Source organism: Oncorhynchus mykiss, chromosome 22, assembly GCF_057628025.1.
Source record: "Oncorhynchus mykiss isolate SJ-2025 chromosome 22, ASM5762802v1, whole genome shotgun sequence".
Taxonomy (NCBI): Eukaryota; Metazoa; Chordata; class Actinopteri; order Salmoniformes; family Salmonidae; genus Oncorhynchus; species Oncorhynchus mykiss.
Window position 1 is genome coordinate 29,680,902 of NC_143043.1, and position 8,983 is coordinate 29,689,884.

An 8,983-nucleotide genomic window follows, 5' to 3' on the forward strand; every position below is an offset into this window, starting at 1 on the left:
TTTTGTACAAAAGTACGGTCTCCAGTAGAGGTTGGTGTTTAACCTGTTTAGGACTGGGGTTCTGCTCACCAAAAGCCAATGAAATGGCAGGGTGCCAAATACAAATCAACAGAAACCTCATAAATCAAATTTCTCAAGTATTAGGCACCATTTTAAAGATAACATTCTCATTAATCCAGCCACAGTGTCTGATTTAAAAAATGCTTTACAGGGAAAGCTCCACAAACGATTATGTTAGATCACCACCCAGCCAACAATAAATAATTGTTTTGTTCGATAATGTCCATAATTTATGTCCATTTATGTCCAATAGCTTCTTTTGTTAGGGCGTTTGGTAAACAAATCCAAATGTGCGATCTGGTCCATTCGGACGAAACCTTCAAAAAGTTATATTACAGGTCAAAGAAACTTGTCAAATTAAGTATAGAATCAATCTTTAGGATGTTGTTATCATAAAAGTTCAATAATGTTCCAACCGGAGAATTCCTATGTCTGTAGAGAAGCAATGGAACGACAGCTACCTCTCAAGTGAAAGCGCGTGACTGAGAACGAGGCTGTAGGCAGACCATTGATTCAAAGAGCTCCCATCCGGCTCCACATCACAGTAGAATCCTCATTCAAGTTTCTAAAGACGGTTCTAAAGACGGTTGACATCTAGTGAAAGCGCTAGGAAGTGCAACTTTATCCATATCCCACTGTGTATTCAATAGGGAGTTCAAAAACTACAAACCTCAGATTTTCCACTTCCTGTTTGGATTTTTTTCTCAGGTTTTTGCCTGCTATATGAGTTCTGTTATACTCACAGACACCATTCAAACAGTTTTAGAAACTTCAGAGTGTTTTCTATCCAATACTACTACTAATAATATGTACATATTAGCATCTGGGACTGAGTAGGAGGCAGTTCACACTGGGCACGCTGTTCATCCAAAAGTGAAAATGCTGCCCCCTATCCCAAACAAGTTAAAGGCAGCTTGGAATAGAAGAAAGCACAGAAACAACAACGCAAACACTGGGATCTCGCATTTTGCAACAAATTGTTTGAAAAAGCACTTGATCAAATGACGCTTCGTATGTCATTGATGACGTACTTCTGATAAAGTGATACATGCATTGGCACACTGCTTCGAAGTTAGCTGCTTAGCGATTTTGACACCTTCCTCAGAGCTCTGGTATCAAACAGGACATCACAGTTTTCACATGCTAAAGTTGAACATTGATCTTCTTATGCGTTCAATGACACTTACAGAAGTGTATGCATTCCCTAAAACCCATGCAAACTGCATTGTCGGGATACAATAAGGTGATATACTTTGTTTTAATCTATAATAAATAATCTTAATATTATAGACTGTGTTATAAAAATTATCATATGATGAACATGGATGACATTTACTTTCGTGGGTGTCCAATAAGGTCTATCTAAAAGACACTCCCTTCATACGCCAAACCTCCCAAAAATAATTTAAGGATTATATTAAAAAAGACCCAGCTTCTAGGTCAACCCAGCATGAGAGTAAAACATACATAACAGATGGTTAAATTAACCCATGTTTGGGTAATCCCAACAACCCAACTTTATTACTATAATGCATTTTTCACGCAACCCAACTGGCTGGGTCAAAATTTCCCAATGGTGCTTCTGTCCACTATTTAACCAGTGCTGGGTAATCAATAACCCAAATTGGGTTGTTTTTAGCCCATAATATTTTTTTGAGTGAACCATCGCCTCTCTCCTCTTCTCTTCCCTTCCCGCTCTCCTCCTCTTTCCTCTCCTCTCCTCTTTCCCACCCCTATAGTCCATGTAGTCAGTCATGGTCCAGTGGAACTGTCCCAGCCCCATTATTTCCACTACGACAGGAGCAGGAGGTGGGAGAAAAGGGATAGAGAGAGTGGATCGGGAGAGGAGAGGAGGAAAGGGGGAGTACAGACACAGCCTGCAGTTTGTGCCACACACACACACATACACGCCTCATTGCCACTCACCACCACACACATACATACAGTATACACCTACAGCTCATTGCTACTCACCACCATGAATACCCCACATGCATATACATACACCCCCACGGCCACTCACTCACTCACACACGCCTCATTGCCATTTAGCACTCATTGTGTTGAGCACTTATGGCTAGGGTCCAGGTGGTGTTTCCCTGTTGCTGAGGGAAGGGGGAGGAGGGATGAGAAGGCGAGAGGGTAAGGGGCGGGATGTCTGGGAGTCGTATGCCGTCTCCACCATATCACCCAGGGCTGGTAAAAGGGAGAAGGAGAGGGGAGTGGGTGATGGCTAGCGAGATTTCTAAAACTCTCCCCAGCTCAGCCAGCTCTGAGAGGGGCTTCTGTCATCTCCAGGCAGTTATACTGTAGCTATTATGAGGACTGGATCAGGAGAAGCTTGTTTTTTTCCCCAATACTCTTGGAATTAGTGGTAACTCAAAGAACCCTGGAGATCCTCAACGAACCCCTGGAGTTTCTCAAGGAACCATTGCTAGTCAATGCTTCATATTTGCACCTTCGGTTAGTTAAGGAGTTCTTGGAGGAACTTTTAATAGTTCAATGTAGCAACGGGTTCCTGGAGGAACCCTGGAGTGGAGGTGTGGTTTAGTAGGGGAGTGGCTATAAGCTAGATATTTTTTGTCCCACCCATTAGGGTTCTGTTGTAGTGACATTACATATTAAGGTTGAATACAGTTTTGTAGTTTCAATGCGGTCAACAGAGTATGAGTTCTTCAAGAGTCAATGCCTTTTTAAAATTTGGATTAATTACTACTTTATTAATGTATCTAATCGGCTATAATGTAATGTGCATAAATATTTGAGGAGTGTTTAAACTTGCACTGTGCAAACTTAACATGAAGAACAGGGATGTCACCAATCTGATAGGCTGACATCTCTACAATATAATGTATTATTGAAGGTCCTGAACAGTCATTCTGAAAAGTACATTTTCTCTCATGGCTAACTACCAGTTTGAAAAGACAGGCTGACTGGGCGGGGAGCTTATATTGCCTTGACTAACAGCTCTTTGAAACAACTATGTCAAGCAACTTGGATGCAGTGAGCAGTGTGGCAGTGAAATCATCTCAAGCAAATGTGGTGATACACAAAGCAACTCAAACAACATTGAAATTGTATCAATGATATCAAAACAAATGTTGCATTCTTCTTCGATGAGGTATCACAGCGGTTGGCATCCAATACATGTTGTGTTACCGCCACATACCTGACTGGATTATAACTCCCTTATACTTTCCTTGAAAATAAATCAACAAATACTATACCATCTAACCCTACACCTTCTAAAACTCCACCACCCTACTCCACTATTTCAATCTATTTATTCCTACATCAGGGCAACAGCCTGAAAGGATGGGACACCACCACTCAACACACCCTGTAACTCTTCTGAAGTCAAGTCTCGTACATACAAATACCTCTTTGATAGGTAACACCACAACCTCAATTTTCTGTGACTTATGTTTCATCCCTGCAGTGCAGTTGATAACCATTTCTATAAACGCTAAAAAGCCAATCTTGCTGAAGCATATATCACCTGTTAGCCTATCCCTTTGTACTAGTATGAATCTACTACTCACACCACTCCTCTCTGGATCCCTCCCCCTTAACCCATCTTCCTCTACTTTCTTCACTGCCTCAGCATACGACAACTTCTGCACTACTGCACTGCCCTGGAAACCTCAACCTGCCTCTCTCGCACCGGACATTTCTGATCACCAGCCCATGGGCACCCCTACAACTAACACATACCACTACTTTCCCCAATGCTAACCATTCTTTTGTCTCATGCTTTTCTGCACACTTCTCACACCTAGGAACCTCAGTCCTACACACTGCTGCCACATGCCCATAAGCTTGACTTGACACCTGTAACAACGTAATGTATTCGGCACAAAGGCTCATACAGGGTCATTTATATATCCTAACATCACTTTATCGGGCAAAGACTCAACATCCAAACTCAAAACAGACGACTCTTCTGTTTCACCACTCACGCCACCCTGTCTGCGTTGCACCAAATATGAGCATCATAAACACCGGGAATCTTCCCCTTTCACATTTACTGCTACCCCAGTAATCACTCCTTTCAATGGGGCAATTTTCTTGTCCCAATTTGTTTAATGCGGAGGGCCTGCTCCCTCTGACCCGCAGAAACCCACACAATTATCACAAGACCACTTCTTGTTACCCTCACCGATTCCATAGCACCCAACTCTGAAGCCACAAACGGATCAGAGCAAAGGCAAGGGTCCGCTTTTAAAAAAATGTCACTCCTACCATAACAGACTAATCTTTATGCTGACCCTTGGTGCAAGCATTGGGCTTCGAGAACTTCACCACACCTACCCCTTCGATACTTCGCCCTTACTCACTTCCATTCGAACTCCTGTCTTGGATCCGGCATACAGCATACAGCTTACACTTTCTACCATTCTTCTTTCAGAAACCATCTCCCTTTTTTCCACCATTTTTTAAAAATAAATTCAGATTCAAGCTCACCCTCTTCCTCTCTCTCTTAGACCTCCTCTGCTTCTCTTTTCCCCTCCATTCCTCCTCCATATTTCAAGTATATGCCTCCTTATGATAATACTGCACTTTTCCTGAAATACATCTTGTTCTTGCCCTCTCAAGGGATGGCATTTTCCTCGACACACACCAAACAGGGTGCTCGGCTGCTATCCCGTCTCCCACCTCAAAATGTTTTTTATACACACCAGCACTGATGGATGTGTCAACTTGACAACTGCGTCTGTGTTTTGAAATACCCTTCCCCCCATTTTTCATGCTGGCTGAAGACCTTGCTAGCCAGTATCTATGCTGAACAAAAATATAAATGCAACATGTAAAGTGTTGGTCCCATGTTTCATGAGCTGAAATAAAAAATCCCAGAAATTTCTCTCAAAATTTGTGCTCAGATTTGATTACATCCCTGTTAGTGAGTATTTCTCCTTTGCCAAGATAATCCATCCACCTAACAGGTGTGGGATATCAAGAAGCTGATTAAACAGCATGATCAGCACAAGGTGCAATTACACAGTTGCACCTTGTGCTGGGGACAATAAAAGGCCACTCTAAAATGTGCAGTTTTGTCACACAACACAATGCCACAGATGTCTCAAATTTGGAGGGAGCTTGCAATTGGCATGCTGATTGCAGGAATGTCCACCAGAGCTGTTGACAGAACATTTTAGGTTCCTTTTGTCTGCCATAAGTAGCCTCCAAAGTCATTTTAGAGAATTTGGCAGTAGGTCCAACCAGCCTCACAATCGCAGACCACGTGTATGGCTTTGTGTGGGCAAGTGGTTTGCTGATGTCAGCGTTGTGAAGAGAGTGCGGTGGGGTCATGGTATGGGAAGGCATAAGCTAAGGACAATGAACACAATTGCATTTTATCAATGGCAATTTGAATGCACAGAGATACTGTGACGAGATCCCGAGGCCCATTTTTGTACCATTGATCCGCCGCCATCACCTCATGTTTCAGCATGAAAATGCACAGCCCCATGTCACAAGGATCTGTACACAATTCATGGAAGCTAAAAATGTCCCAGTTCTTCCATGACCTGCTTATGCACCAGACATGTCACCCATTGAGCATGTTTGGGATGCTCTGGATCGACGTGTATGACAACGTGTTCTAGTTCCCGCCAAAATCCAGCACAGCCATTGAAGAGGTGTAAGACAACATTCCACAGGCCACAATCAATAGCTCCATGAGGCAAATGGTGGTCACAACAGATACTGACTTGTTTTCCGATCCACATTTTTTAAAGGTGTCTGTTATCAACGAATCCATATCTGCATTCCTAGTCATGTGAAATCCATAGATTAGGGCCTAATGATTTTATTTAAATTGACTGATTTCTTACTATGAACTGTAACTCAGTAAAACCTTTGAAATTGTTGCATGTTGTGTTTATATTTTTGTTCAGAATAGCTAACACCAGACACAGATGAAAGGGGAAACATATAAGTATCTTGGCCATGGATGAATAGGGTAAACTTTTAATTATATTTGCTGGCATCCTAAAGTCAGTAGAGTAGCTATCTAGCTATATAGACCATGCCCCTCTGCAAACACACTTTGTCCGATGTTGGTTACAAGGCGGTACACATTTAAATGAGGTAAGATAATATAATGTTAACATTGGTGTATTAAAGTGAGAGTTAAGGTGATGTCACCTTGTCCCCTTAATAAGGAATCCAAGTTTTTTGACATGGGGGAGGGGCAACATGATCTCATAGCTTCAAATCGGGATTTGACTTAATGTGGATGAACGTCTAATTTTGACCCATTAATTCCACATGGTTACAGGGCTCATTCCGTGTGGCTCCATGTTTTTATCAGAAACAACTCAAAGGGTTAAGTTTAGGTATTAATTCCAAGTGGTTAAGGTTAGTGCTATGGTTTGGGGAAAGCATAAAACATAATAATAATAAAAACAATGCTCTGTTTCCATTTAGCATCATAAATACTCTCCCTGCTTGCTGGAGAATTGTGAACTGCCGTGGCGCAGTGGCCTCAGCAGTGTTCTCTGGCTCTGAGTGTTATGAGTTTGAGGCCAGTGTTGTTTATCAATGTCCTCAGGACCTTCTCAAAAGTGAGAAATTGACATGTGTTTCTGGTGAGCAGGCTGGGCAGGGACCAGTAACTTTATGATCAAACTTTATCAATGTAGAAGTAACAGTCATTTTTCACACTTTGGTCATCACACTTTGATCTGGTTTCCTTCAAATATCATTCAATTTCATGAAAAACATGACGGGTTGGAACCTTTACACAGTGGTTCCTCTAAGACCCTTTTTAGTGGGATTCTTCAAGGAACCTTTTTCAAATGGAAAGGTTCTGACAGGGTGGTAACCCTAAAGGTTCTTCCAGGCACCTTAACTTCTAAGAGCGTACTGTCCATCTCTCTCTTCAATTTCCTGTGTCCCCCCTCTTTACCATGTCTCCTCTTTTTCCCCTGTCCTCCCTCTTTACCATGTCTCCTCTTTTTCCCCTGTCCTCCCTCTTTACCATGTCTCCTCTTTTTCCCCTGTCCTCCCTCTTTACCATGTATCCTCTTTTTCCCCTGTCCTCCCTCTTTACCATGTCTCCTCTTTTTCCCCTGTCCTCCCTCTTTACCATGTCTCCTCTTTTTCCCCTGTCCTCCCTCTTTACCATGTCTCCTCTTTTTCCCCTGTCCTCCCTCTTTACCATGTCTCCTCTTTTTCCCCTGTCCTCCCTCTTTACCATGTCTCCTCTTTTTCCCCTGTCCTCCCTCTTTACCATGTCTCCTCTTTTTCCCCTGTCCTCCCTCTTTACCATGCCTCCTCTTTTTCCCCTGTCCTCCCTCTTTATCATGTCTCCTCTTTTCCCCCGTCCTCCCTCTTTACCATGTCTCCTCTTTTTCCCCAGTCCTCCCTCTTTACCATGTCTCCTCTTTTCCCCCTGTCCTCCCTCTTTACCATGTCCCCTCTTTTTCCCCTGTCCTCCCTCTTTACCATGTCTCCTCTTTTTCCCCTGTCCTCCCTCTTTACCATGTCTCCTCTTTTTCCCCTGTCCTCCCTCTTTACCATGTCTCCTCTTTTTCCCCTGTCCTCCCTCTTTACCATGTCTCCTCTTTTTCCCCTGTCCTCCCTCTTTACCATGTCTCCTCTTTTTCCCCTGTCCTCCCTCTTTACCATGTCTCCTCTTTTTCCCCTGTCCTCCCTCTTTACCATGTCTCCTCTTTTTCCCCTGTCCTCCCTCTTTACCATGTCTCCTCTTTTTCCCCTGTCCTCCCTCTTTACCATGTCTCCTCTTTTTCCCCTGTCCTCCCTCTTTACCATGCCTCCTCTTTTTCCCCTGTCCTCCCTCTTTATCATGTCTCCTCTTTTCCCCCGTCCTCCCTCTTTACCATGTCTCCTCTTTTTCCCCAGTCCTCCCTCTTTACCATGTCTCCTCTTTTCCCCCTGTCCTCCCTCTTTACCATGTCCCCTCTTTTTCCCCTGTCCTCCCTCTTTACCATGTCTCCTCTTTTTCCCCTGTCCTCCCTCTTTACCATGTCTCCTCTTTTTCCCCTGTCCTCCCTCTTTACCATGTCTCCTCTTTTTCCCCTGTCCTCCCTCTTTACCATGTCTCCTATTTTTCCCCTGTCCTCCCTCTTTACCATGCCTCCTCTTTTTCCCCTGTCCTCCCTCTTTACCATGTCTCCTCTTTTTCTCCTGTCCTTACACACTTATCTCTCATTCATTGGAGAGATAACTTTGTTTTCCCCTGTTCTTCATGACAGTATTAGTTGTTGTTGAGATCCTCTCTGGAAATTCTGGTGGAAATACTGTGCTTGAAGAAACATGCTCTCTATGTGTTGTAATAAAGACACACCCATACCTGACCTACAGCAGCTGTAAACACACAAATGCACACACCCAGAACTTGCACACACACACACACACACACACACACACACACACACACACACACACACACACACACACCTACCAGGGATGAGTCACTCTGGGTAGCTTGAGTCGGGAGACATAGCATGAGCTCATTACATCGCTCACACTCCCTCTCTCTCTCTCCGTTTTGTCTCATCTTGCCCCCCCCCTCTCTCTCTCTCTCTCTCTCTCTGTCTCTCTCTCTCTGGTCTTTGTTGTTCTTCTCTCTGTGATCAGAGGCATTAAGGGGTGTGGCTGAGGTGGGCTACATTCACCTGGTGGCCAAGTGTAGGCAGGGCCACAGTCACCGTGAGAACACTACCTGGAAAACAGCTGGGAGTGTCTGGAGAAGGAAAACAGGCTGACCAAAACACACACACATCCGCACGCTCACGCACTCACGCATGCACGCAAGCACGCACACACGCACGGACAAACACACACGTACAAACACACACACACATGTACAAACACACACACATGGACAGCTGGGACATCCTGACTCATTTCTAAGGAATCCCATTGGTTGTTAAGAAATGCATAAAACCTCTTATAA